At 40.2% G+C, this 13,560-nt stretch overlaps 1 protein-coding gene across 9 annotated transcripts in view; it reads right to left on the bottom strand.

The window, feature by feature from the left end:
* Positions 1-7,682, bottom strand: part of LOC116395349 (neurexin-2-like) — a 108,289-nt gene extending 100,607 nt beyond the window's left edge. For 8 of the 9 annotated variants that reach the window (XM_031869169.1, XM_031869175.1, XM_031869171.1 and 5 more), the window contains exon 1: positions 7,320-7,682. The gene's annotated coding sequence lies outside the window, so the exon portion shown is untranslated. The remainder of the gene's footprint in view (positions 1-7,319) is intronic. The other variant, XM_031869174.1, reaches the window with a different exon arrangement.
* Between the last annotated feature and the right edge of the window lie 5,878 nt (positions 7,683-13,560).

Raw genomic sequence — 13,560 nt, 5'->3', positions numbered from 1 at the left:
ATTTAGTCAGGCGCTGTCAATCCGACGCAGGTAAGCCAAAGCAGGAATGAGTGGGAAAATCTTTTAGCCTCAGACATGCATTTGATATTCTCTTCGATGATATCGTTGTGCTGACATTTCAGGGAAATAGCTTCCTGGCCAAACGGGTGTTCAGGCCAAAAAACAGCCCTGTGTTAAAACAATGCAAAGGGATGCACTGGAGGGGGCGTATTGCTTCAGGTCCATGACATAAGATATGAAATACAATAAAAAATGGTTGAGTCACAGGTTTGAGATTTTAAAGGCTTCTCAGATGCCTAAACACTGCACAGTGGTTTATAATAAAATGAGACTCCATTTTTGGAACCCATCACAGAGGCAATTGTTTTATCTTCAGGCGAAATACTGGTCTGATACTGTGCTAATGTACTCGTAATCAAAAAACTACTCCGAAAAAACTGCACCCAATACCACTGTGTGCATTGTTGTGGACACATGCACTTTCCTAGTAAGTCTCCCCCACATCAATTACTTTAGCTTGACGGTTGTCAGCTGTGTGTCTGCCTGCCATTCTCTGTCAGGGTTTCCACCAGTTTATTGCAAGCTGCTCCACTGAGTTTTGCTCAGCTTTCAGATATTGCTTTTAACCGTTTAACTGATAGCTTTAATCGGTCAACATTTGTATTGTCGGTTAACGTTATATTATTAACATCCCAAATGCAAACTATGCTCAGTCTGCATCAGAAAAACACAAAATCGAATTTTAAAATGTCCGCAATTAATGTTCAATTTGTTACAGTTAGAAAGTGAGGATCATCTGTTTAAAACAATACATGTTCTCAAAGTCAATGTTAGCACAGTAATGGTATCATTAAGTACTCATATCGGTACTCTATATAAAGTGGTATTCGTGTATCTCTACCTGCAACTATCAAATGTTTGGCACAAGTAGCTTTAAAAATTGTTTAAACAATCAATTATTATTTTAGATTATCAAAATAGTTACCAATTGCTTTTCTCTCTAATTGATTAATTAACTAACTTTAATTACATATTTCTCGCTGAACCAAAGTGTTGGACTGTCATTTCTATAAATTTCTATATACCAGCATGGCTGAAAAAGTGCTGCACAGTTAATTAGATAGTTGTTGATAGATGTTTTTTTTATTAATAACAAGAATGTTCAACCTTATCAGTTAAATTGTGGCATAATAAGATATATATAAATATTGAGAGCATTTATTAAGCTGATTAAGTCTGTTCAGACCAGTGTACTGCAGCTCACAGACAGGTAATGTGGGAAAACACCTCAAAGAGAGATCCTCGAAGCTTCACAAAGATGAACTCAAGCGACTACACAAACAGATAAACACACATACACAGACACCAAAAAAAGCTGACCATGATTTGTTTTTTTAAATAGATTTATATTTAATCTAGACTGTCAAAACATACACTGATCCAAAAGCAATCTAGAGGAAATACACTGTAGGGGAGTTAACATTTACAGTATCAAAGATCAAGGAAAACCCTCTGTTACTGTGACACTTCATACATTTGCAGATCTTTCAGACTGCCTCTTTAGGACTCTGAGTAAACAAATAATCTAAAACATGACCATCATGAAAGCAAATAATTTTTACTATGAATGGCATTTCCTCTGCCCTCAACTCTCAAGGAACACTTCAATTGCAGCAGAGATTTCGTCCGTGCGTATCAATGCGTGTTCTAGAAATTAGCTCCACATGCCAAAAGAATCTAATGAGACAACTAGTCCCTCCTGTGCTTCAGTGACATTACCAAGAGCCATCACTCAGACAACTATACTGTAATGATGGAAATGTTTGCCCTTGAAATCTCTGTTAATAAGCAGCTATGCTATGACATCCATGATTAGATCATCCAGTGCTGTCACATCTCATCCTGAGGAATATGCCACCAGACAAAATGGAGAGTGGGAGCAAGCAAGCATCCTACTCTCTGATTCTCTTATTTTCACACACGCAGCCACAAACACACACACACACACACACACATACCTCCTCTTCAGCCGCTATGCAACAGAACAGCCTGGGTTAATCTTGGGTAACAGCTCCTTGGCCGGGATCAGAGAGCTTCACTAAGACCCAATGAATGCTGACATTGATACGGCAAGGTGCCTCCTCACACAGGTAGGACACACGAGACAAACGCCTTTATAGATGAAGCAGCCTCGGGCAAGGATAAGATTGATTTTGCGATGCAGTATTAGATGCGATTTCCGATGCATACTATAATGAATTAGCATGAATCTGCTCCCCATGAGAGACGCCTGCAGACACAGAGTGAATTGAAATAAATGACTGTCCCAGTGTTTACCACACCATCCCCCTATGCTGCAGTCAGCTGGCCATCTAAGTGTGACAGGCCCGGTTCAGGCACAGCAGAGATCAGCGTGATGGATGGACAGCCAGGCAGCTGCTAAAAATCTCTTGATCCAGGCCCAGCCTGATATGCCACTCACTGATCAATTGCATCCACGTAAATCTGCCATCCGCCTTAATGTGACATGATAAGGTAGGAGAAAGGACTGTGCTTCTTTAACCTCTACTCTTACAGCATTTTACAACGACCGACCAGGTTTTTCTCTCCTCCACACAGAAGCTATTCATCGTGAACCGAGTCCCGTGGATATTACCCCGAAAAGATGAATGCCTGTGCTGGTGAGAGTAACGTCTGGAATGAAAGAGAAAGATTCATTGAGCGATCTGCAACTAAGATAGTGTAAGACCTCGGCAGCCCCGTCAGAAGTCCCTGGCAACAGATCTGATGCAAGCTCAATCAAAACGTTTCAACCAACCAAACTGTATTTGGATTTTTTTTTTCCCTATTCAAAGATAGCGGCTGCTGAGGTGATTTAGATAAAAGGTATTATCAGGCTGACAGTCAAGGTGAGTGTTTGACCTTCTTCTTGTCAATGATGTTTTAGTAAAAGAAGATTGTCCTATGCACACTTTACCGTAAAGGAAGCTAACTGCAGTTCTATTATAAATATTGCAGTATTGAACCAGACTGTTATCGGACTTGTTTTTCATTGACATTCATTACTGAAGCATAAATTGCATTTAGGGGTGGCAAAAGCAAATACCAAACTTGACAAACCCAAATATCACAGGATTCTTGATCAAATACTTTAATATTCTTGCAAAGTATATCAATATACAGTAATGTGACGGTATTTTAGTAAAGGCTGGTTCTTTCACAGTCAATTAAGCTCCCTAATTTGGACCACTTAGTTGTAATTCAGCCTTTGGGATGAAGAAAATACACACAAAGTTACTGGAAGACTTCCTAAAATCCCATAAAATATAGTCCTATATCACACCACCCAGCTCTACTAAAACATGCAGATTCAAAATGATACAGTAGAGCATACAGAGTAGTACAGATTTTCCCTACCAGTGCTGTGTAGTAAGATTCGGGCCTCGTTGCATTGCCGTCTTCTGAGCACTGTAGCTGCATAATATATATTCTGACAGGGTGATATTGTGTTTTATATCTCTAAGGGTACTGATTATGCTGCCTGGGCATATTTTGGTTAACAGTGCGGTTTCAGCTTCCTTCTCTCATGCTGTCACACAGTAACAACAATGGATGAGCTGAAATACTTACGTTTGCAATGTAATGCAACACTTCTGAATGTGCACAAGACACCTGTATGGAACAGAAAGACAACACTGCTCTCTTCAACTGCTGGGTCACATATCTGAGGTTCAATAGAGAATGCTTATTCACCTTTAGTGGCTTTCATCTTTATAGGCTCGTTATTCGAGAGCAAAGCAATGTACAGCTGTGGACAGGGGCAGCAGCAAAATGTATAACTGTTAAAAGTTTGACTTTTCCTCATTGTACTTCCACAACTGTCCTGGTCCACCACAATGACATTGAGAATATTTAAAGTTGAGCAGCTTTGCATCAAGGAGAAAAAACTGGGAATTAAATACACAAGAAACTGTGTTCACTGTTCATAATGGCTGCATTGTCTCAAGCTAAATTTTGATCTGGTACATTCGCATATTATATCAGAGCTGAGCTTTCCAAAGAACAATTTTGTCACCGCATCAACCGGCATGACAGGCTCCAATGTGGCAACCTTCGCTGAATCCTGAGTAGCATTCTGCTTACAGAAAATTATAGACCACCTTCCGTTCCAATCCACCTACTGTACCACCTGTGGTGAAAATAACTGCCAATTTCAGAGGTTATTATTTCACTGATAAATAATATCAATCAAGCTTTTCCAGAACCTATTGAAACTGTTGTATAGGCAGATTGCTTTTTCTAGAAATGTCTGTGCTCATATCTGGACTTTAATACTGTTTCACATCCTTCTATCTCTTAAAAGCTGATGTCACAATGACCCAGATTAAAACATAACCAACAGTGTGCTGCTGGTGTCACAACTCTGACTAGAAGGCTCCCAGCTATGTGACTGATATTGTGTGCACGTTTTCAGTTATTTAAGTATTTCGTTTTCATTCGAAAATAATGCACAAATAATTAAATAACCCAAACTCGCCAAAGGTGTAGAGAGACAAAGATCTCAACAGTGACCTTTTTTTTGTTTTTTTTTTTCTTCACCATCCAGGGACAATAATCCCGGTTTGGCTGTGCAGCTGGCATGCAACTGAGTCACGCGTCAGCCCTGATTAGAAGCAGCAGTGGTCCGCGGGCCCCCTTTCCTCTGCCAGAGCCAGGAGTGGAAAAGGCCAGGGCCACTACTTTCAGTCTGTGGATATGACCTTGATGGGGTATGATAGAGAGGAAGCGACACGATTCGCAATGCCACACAATATCTGTAACCTTCTACTTCCCCAGTATGCATGCTGAAGCTATTGAGCTGTGACACACACACACACACACACACACACACACACACACACACACACACACACACACACACACACACACGTCAACTCTGCCCAGTCGTTATTTCAAACATTCTCCGCCTCAACCTTCATGTCATCCAATCATCCATCTTTCTTTGCATATTGGCTGGTGCTTTGTACCAGATATCTTAATTCCAGACATTATTAGCTGCCATGCTAATGTAAAAGTCACATGAGAGCAGCTTTACGAGATAACGACTTAAATAATGTCAATCATTGAGCTGTATGTAAAGTAACGTGATGTACGATGATGTACGCACGTAATTCTATTAAGTGCCGTAAAATCATTTAAAATATTTTTACCAGTACTGTTGTGTGAGTTGTTGTTGTAGCAGCAGCAGTGAGACTATCTTCTTATAAAAAAAATAAAATGCTAACTCTACCCAAACCCATAAATCTCATTGGAAGCAGTGATGGAGACAGATGTCTTGTGAGTCAGACCATAGCAACAGGAGTGTGGTAAAGATGGCACTGAAGGCACCAAAAATACTGAGTGGTGAGTAAAATCTTGGCAGTGGCGTATCCGGTTTCAAAATAGAGCAGATGAGAAATAAAAATAAACACGTAAAGCTGCAAACATAAATGAAGCGTGACAGAGGGGAAATAAAATGCAGTATAGCAAAAATACCAAACAAAAAACGTAAAAAAAAAAGAGACTGTGACACACCCTGCTGTTGTATCGCTGCCTAGAAATATCACCACAACGACACCGAATGCACAAAAGTCGTGCTCAGGATCGCATACATGTATAGTTCTTGTTTTTAGCATGACTTCCTTGTTGTCACTGTGGCTCTCATTTAGGAAACCATGTTGCTTACTAAAAAATGCAACAGCATTTAAATGAGTCTGTCAGCTAAAACGGCAAGGATTTAATAAGAGTGCAGCCAAATAGCAAGTGGTAATGAGAGGACATGCAACGGATCTGAGACGCAACACTTCTGTCCTCGCCACAAGTGAGGGGCTGAAAGATAGCGAGCAACAGTAGCCAAGCAGAGGTGGTCACCTAATTCTGGTGAAAGGGAAATCTGAGCTAGTAGTGCTTTGGCCCGCTCTGTGAATACAGTGGTTTCAGTTTCCCTCCTCGGAGAAGTCGGCAACAAAATGTGCCGTGTTACAGATAGAGTAGAATTTGCAAAGCAAATATGGTTTACTGGAGGTGCAGCAGCACGTATGAGAGTTGTGCAGGGGTGCAGCTCACAATCTTGGGCACCTCCCCCCCCCATAGACTCATTACCATTTCATGCAACAAGAGAAGAGGACATTCAAAAAAATAAAACAAACACACCCTTGAATAATATTATAATATGAAAAGTCCATGTAATAATGATTTAGTCAGATTGTCTTTCTCTGTCCATTCACATTCATCCACTTAGAACATGCAGTGTTTTAAAAGAGTGTGGGGAACTGACTGACATTTGTGTCTTTTAAAAAAAATAAAAAATTGTATTTTGGAGCTTTAATTTGAACCTCACCACCCCCTCAGCAGTCAAACCTGCTGAACTGGTGCCATAATTTGCTGTATGGAGGCAGCAGTTTCCTATGGGGGTGCAGCTTTTAAGAAACATTATCACACAGGTAGGAAGCCTTTTCTTACCAGCTCACAACTTTCCCAATGATTTGAAGGGTTTTAAGAACATTTAGACTATGGGTGCTTCCTTTGTTGCAGGTTATGTGGCAGAGCTGCTTGACTCAACTCCTGTTTTTCACTGTGCTTCTGTCTCGCTGCTTCCTATCTTTAAACTGCACAATCCTTTGGCACAGAACATGAAATCCCTCTCAATAATAAATAGGCTACCTCAAGCATTTCAGAGACAAGGGCCCTGCATGCTGCATGACCCAAACACCACCTTATCTTCACTTTTATATATACAAAATGAATACATAGCCAACCCCGGGCATTGTGGCACCTGGAGAAAATCGAACAATAGGTTGTGTGTCTCCTTTTCCATATTCCTTTATCCAAAACAAAAGGAAGAGCCACCACTGTAGGTGCTGTAGCCCCAACCACCGGACATGTCTTCCGGCAAGCAATTAAGCGACCCCATCCGAAACCGTGTTGAATTTGAAAACCCCCTACCTCTCCTCCACCCACCTCAACTGACTGTAAACACTGATAACAAAGACGGCGGGGTTAAAAGCTGATTATCTCTGGCTGCATTAAGTGAAATCTCATAAAGACACCTCGAGACAAGTGTCAATAATTGGTGAGCAGCGGCTCCAACATCCCCTGAATTGGAATACAAACAATCCCGGACCACTGACATTGAAAACACACATACACACACACACACACACACACACACAGAGATACGGCACGGCTTATCTTGTAGCTTTCTACCGCAGCACGCTTCTACAGATAATTACCGTATCCATAAGGTCGTTTCTGTGTAGGAGGCGTGCGGTGCCATTTACCTGTGCATCACCCAGCGATCCGACACATGGATACGGAGCGAGGGGGGTTGATTATTCCGGCAGGGCAGTCGCGAGCACAAAAGAGGAACCGGGGAGGAGGGGTGGGGGGGGTGTGGAATAGAAAAAAAAAATCCTAAATTGAGCAGAGATGAATGCGGCAGATGAATATGCGACCTCTGTCTTCAGATCGGATAGTCTTCTTGTTTGTTAGATGCTGCTGTGTCGATGAACGCAGGCGGGCAGGGAAGCCCAGTGCTCCTCCGTGCAGACAAAGATGCTTTCTCTCCTCCGCCGCACCGAGAGCAGCAGCAGCAGAGCCGTCATTCCCCCGACACTTGATGGTAATAGTTTGGTAGGTAGCGTATATGGGTTGAGGGCGCGGTCAGCTGCCGTTGACCAATCCTGCTCCCCATCAAACTAACAGCAGCGTTGCCATGAAGAATTAAACCTTTGTCCACCTACTCGTAACCTTTAGGTAGTAAAGCAGGTGTGTCATATTAGAATAAGCAACTCAACACAGGAGTGCCATGTTATTTTTAAAAGAAGGATGGGAGGGAAGATTGTGCTAAGAGAGACACGGGTTCATCAACCCCACCCTTCATTCGCCGAAGTGTCCTCGAGCAAGGCGCACCAGCAGCTGGGCTGTTCAAAAACCTCCAAGCGTTTTATTTTTTTATTTTTTTTTAGACAAGTCCATTTTCTTCAATGACTCATGCAGCCGTCCTCATTGTACAGTGAACTGTAGGCTAATTTTAACCTGTCTCACAAGGTGTGTCTCCATGATGTGGAGCCGCTCAACATCAATTTCATAGAAACATTTCTGCAGAATTCAATGAAATAAATATCTTCAGACATAAATATCTAAAGCTGCCATCATACAGTAGACCGAGCAGGTAGCTATATAGGTGATGTAAGTGAGTCTGTGTTTGGTAGAGAGTACACATAAACTGTAATTGTGAGATCAGCTATTTGTAATGGCCCCTATAGAGTTCCAAATGCAGGAAGGGCAACTGCCAGACTGGGGTCTACCCTATCATAATAATGTCAGACAAGAGGGGGCAAGAGGATGCTGTAATAACGATTTGTAGCAGTTAAAATAATGTATGTTTTGGCTTTCTGAAATTAGACAGAAAGGGGGTTCACTAATGTAGTGGAGATGTAAAATCTGAAATGGCAAAATTTTAGGACCAAACAAATATGGCTGGAATTTGTTAGTCTTGTTAAGAATGCTTAAATCGAAATTATTCTAGAAGCAACTATGGCTATTTACTCCACATTTCATTCCCAAAAGCAAGTCAAAATGCGTTGATGGAGGGATAAACACAGTCTAAAACAATACATTTGCTAGATGAAAATGCAGAATTAAATAGGGGAGAGTTCAGGATGGAAGTTCAAGTTGGATAAAAGTCTGATGCTTGCGAACATAACTCTTATAACATAATTGGGGAAATCTATATGATTTGGACGATTGTCCCAGCTTAATATCTGAGCTGCCTTATATGTTTAGTTTGGACGCATGAGAACAGTTCACATCTACCAGATGACCTGAAACGTATCAAGGTCTTTGCAATAAAGGGATGTTGGTGTGTCGGGATATGCTGTGAAGTCAGTGAAGAATATTTGACTTGAGTCACCCATACAGTACACCCCCCACCCCCCTAAAAGCCTGTTAAGGTGAACTGGTAAGGGTCTAAGCCCCCTTGTGAGAGATAAAATCAAAGCCATCTTGAATCTGAGGATGAGGTATGAAAAATTAATGTTCTGAAATGTTTTTTCCTGCAGAGCGATTCTTCCGGAGCGGGTAAATGGGGTTGAATACTTTTACAGCTATACATTTCAAAAGCCTCACTGGTAAAAATCACCTATACCAATCTAACATGGGAGGAATTTAGTACTGTGTTTTCATAGGTATAAAAGAGCACATTGTGTGAATTATTAACAATAATTAACAATATTCAGTGGCACAAGTACGTTGTATTAAAAACACAAATCTCAATGCAATAACAGAAATGAAGACAGTCTGCTCATTAACCCAAGTCATTTTCTGAACTAAAAGCATGTCCACAACACATCTGCCTGCCCGTCACATAACAGAGATGGTGCACTGAAATCCAAACAATGTCCTCATCAGAGGGCTGATTGTTTCAGACCCTCCACTGAAGAGTAAAGTTAATGTACATTTTAGAGGTTAAATGTCCATGGATGGTTTGCTGCTTCTACTTAGCAGATGTCAAGTGCTTATGAATTTCCTGTCTTCATCGTGGTCATCTTAAACCTTCAGCCTCTCTTGCATTTCAATATCTGTACGGTGATTCAGCTGTGACTATTGGCTCTGTATTACGATTTGGCATGGTTTGACTAACAGAAATAAGTTATTCAGTTACTGTACACAGTATATATTCTATGAACTGTAAGTTTGACTTAAGTTACCATTTCAAATGTTTTTTTCACAACTGATTGTTAATAGAGTCAGCTGAGAACCACTGTCGCAGGCAAATTGTGTAAATCACAAAAAGCTGACATCCTGTGTTAATGGGTGAATTTAAAAAAACAGACATTCTAAGTCCTCAGCGGATGAATCCCATTGACTTCAGGGATTGCTTAAATTTTCCTCTAGTGCCACCAGCAGGATGACTTTTTTGGTTTAGAGTGAAATATTTAAACAACTGGATGGATTGCTTTGAAATTCGGTAAATGTTTCCCAGAGGATTATTTATGGCAACCTCACTGTGCTCCGTTCCTACTTTTTTCACCATCATTTAAAAAATTGAATTTGCCCAATACTTTAGTTTTTGACCTAAAAGCTAGAAAACTACGGCCATTTGGTTCAGCCTCAGCTATACTTTGTGTCTAAGAAGCAAATGTTAGCATGCTAAAATGTTAAACTCAGATGATCAGAACATTATACCCGGCTGAACAGATTGTAAAGTTGACTTGACTTGACTAACATGTTAGCATTGTGATGTTAACGTTCTGCTCAAAGCGCCGCTGTGCTTAATTACAACCAGACACAGCTGCTAGCATGTCTGCGGAATATTTTGTTAGTTAAAAACCTGTTTACATCTCTCTCTTTACAACGCTCTGGAGTCATTGGAAATGTTTGGATTACACAAGTTGGAAAGAGTTCTACGCAGCCACCACTGGAATCTAATTCTTCATATAGTACAAATAATATTAGTTTAGTCTCTTCATTATCTGCAACTGTGAAATACCCGGTTTAAACAGAATGAATAAACGTGCAAAAAAGAAGAAGAAGCTGAACAGCCACTCGACTTAGAATTGTCAACATTATAAATCAAGCATTGAGGCTAACAACTATTTGGTACAACCCTTGAATTGAATATTGATGAGTTTTATATCCTGCACTGATTGGGAGTGGCATTCTGTTTACTTGTCGCTGTCCATTGACAGAGGGTGCTGAAGTAATGTTGCCATGTCATATTGTGAAGCGAGGGAAGGGACAGGTGTGTGGATTTTGGGCGGTGGACCCTCTGTCCCATCAACAACTTCATTTGACTGCATATGAGCAAATGCATCAATAGCTTGCTGCGCGCCTGAGTGTGTAACAAGCAGAGCATACGTGCAATGAATAATTCTTCTAAAATACAGCGCCATTGACTTTAGACCAGGTTTTTGTCGGTCAATGGCGCAATGGCTTTCTGCCTGCTGCCTCAAGATAGCAATGAGCCAACAATGTGCCTTACCACACCTCATTTTAAGACCAGTACGCTCATGGGTGCACCAATGAGCACAAGTACTTAGACAAAGTGGGCGTGAAAATGACAAATGCGTCGGACTGAAACTTGCAATGACAGTCCAGTTGGGTTATGCATTGATTTGCACCGAGCATAAGATAGAGCCCTTTGTCTTATTGTTTCAAATGAAGCCTTTGTGTTTATGAACAAAACCTGCAAAGCAGAACTGTTGTGCACAAAGCATCAACAAATGAAGAGAGCATAAAAGTAGAACAGAAAAGTGTGTTTTACTTTAATGCACTAAATCCTAATTATGTTTAGTGACCCAGATGTTATCTTTTTGTCCCTCCCTTTGGGACACAATCATACGTTGTCCAATATATAATAATAAATAATAATAATACATTTTATTTATAAAGCGCTTTAAAAGGCACTCAAAGACACTTTACATGTTAAAAACAGAAACAATAGAAGCATTTATAATAAGAACAAAATATACGACATAACAGTAAGAAAAAATAAAAAATAAAAATAAAATAAACATGAAAAGAAAGAAAGAAAAACATACATGACTGACTTTAGAGGTTAAAAGCAGATTTGAATAGGTTTATTGTCAACATCGGTGGTATTCCTGCCCCAAAACCCCTTACCAAACAGTTGTATCTGTGCGTTTTAGTGACCTGTCTGGGGCAAATATTGATTTTTGTTCTGGTCTAAGGCAGAGTAAAGCTCTGTGGATGACATGAGGAAATAGAGGCGCTCATCTGTTGTGCAAAGGGATATAGACAATTTCATTTAGATATTGAGCAAACTTCGTATGATAAGAAAGCCTTCGGGACTTCAGTAAATCATGCATATTGTTGAACATGCTCTTGGGATTCCGCAGTAAACTGCAATGTATTCCTTTTGTGTCCGAGAAACAACTTGTCCACCAGATCACAACATTGCTGTGGCTTGTGCCGTTCTTGTTGTGCAGTTCAAGCAGTTTGCTCAGTATAATTAAGCAGTTAATATTCATAACAAACCTGATAACATAAAGTCAGCAAAAGTGCTGTGCAAGTAAACACGGTCTCATAGTAAGTCTCAGAGTACCATACTGACTAAAAGCTAATCTGTGTTTGTATGAATTGCTTTGCAATAGCGTGCAATATTGATTCATGGGTGAACATGGATGAAATATTGATGAGTTATTTATGTTAATGTTGGATTTGTGTCGCAGATCAAGTTTTAAGTAAAACTAATGTGCAGTATAATTTATACTCTTTGTATTTCTTAATATAGTGTCGTAATCAATCACATCAATTATTGAGCTTTTACTCAACGTTTGTATTAAAGTCACAAAAGTATTAGCAAAATCAGCAGATGCCGTTTTTAGTCATTTTCAACACAGGAAACGCAGATTCTTATAAATTTGGTAAGAATTGTCAATATTAACACCAGCATTGATGCGTTTCATCAAAGCGCAGTCATATCGTTTAGTTTACAGCTTAAAAAAACATGTGCATTACCCCTTTAATACACAACAAAGCTGGTGGTTTCCAATGTGACGTTACCAGATTTACCAGCAGGTGACAGTATTCCTCCTGCGTTGGCCCCGTGTTGACAAGTTCACAGAGAGACAAATTATAGCATTTGACCTGAGAAAAACACTGCAACCTAACAACTTCCCTGTGAACCAGCATGTGATTCATTGCCATCAGGAAATACAATGCAAATTAGATGATTGGTATTCTGCAAACCCAACACACGTTTAACTCTACACAAGAAAAATGTTCAGTGTGGATGCAATTAAATGCCCTTTTCCACCATCAGAGATAAAAAAAAACAATCATTCTTATCTTGTCTGTCAATATTAGAAATCATTCCAGGGAAACTGCAGATAGACAATTTCACGGTGCACACAATTTAATTGAGCATGTTCTGATTTTACATACATATTTTTAACTATGTAACTAAATGAAATGCAATACATCGTAATAAGAAACCACGGAGGCCTAGTAACGATCGCTTGTTGCAGCCTCATGTGAAGAAATGAATGGGTGCCAAGTAGTAGGTGTAATACCTTAAGTACATAATTTTTGGTGAGATGTAAACAAAGATGCTCATTTCCTTCAGGCAAAGAAGAAGAAACAGCTTTCCCACCAACAGGCTGAGTGTAACAATGAGGATATCTGGGAGTCGATGTGTGAATGAGGCAAGAGAGACTTACAGCCGGCTCAACTTGAGATGCAATTATTTTGGCTGCTTAGCTGCTGCACAGTGTATGTTTGGACAGCAGCCGTGTGCTTTTGTTGAATGTAAAGATGTGACAAAACATTGAAACAAAAAAATGTAACTGGCACACAGTCTGAATATCCATCTGACCTTGTTCAATATGTGTTGGCATTTTTTCCCTGAACCACATGCCCTGTGCTACCTATTTTTAGTTGTCAATTACCAGATCTCACATCAATCTGACAGGGCTCATTTCTGGGGGTTTTCCTGCTTCGGATCCTCTGGAGCCAACCCCATGACTCTCCGGATGTTGTGGAGACGAAAAATGTATT

Source organism: Anarrhichthys ocellatus, unplaced genomic scaffold (assembly GCF_004355925.1).
Source record: "Anarrhichthys ocellatus isolate YVR2014 unplaced genomic scaffold, GSC_Weel_1.0 scaffold46, whole genome shotgun sequence".
Lineage (NCBI taxonomy): Eukaryota > Metazoa > Chordata > Actinopteri > Perciformes > Anarhichadidae > Anarrhichthys > Anarrhichthys ocellatus.
Note: the sequence above shows the minus strand (reverse complement) of the source record. Positions and strands in the feature narration are given on the sequence as shown.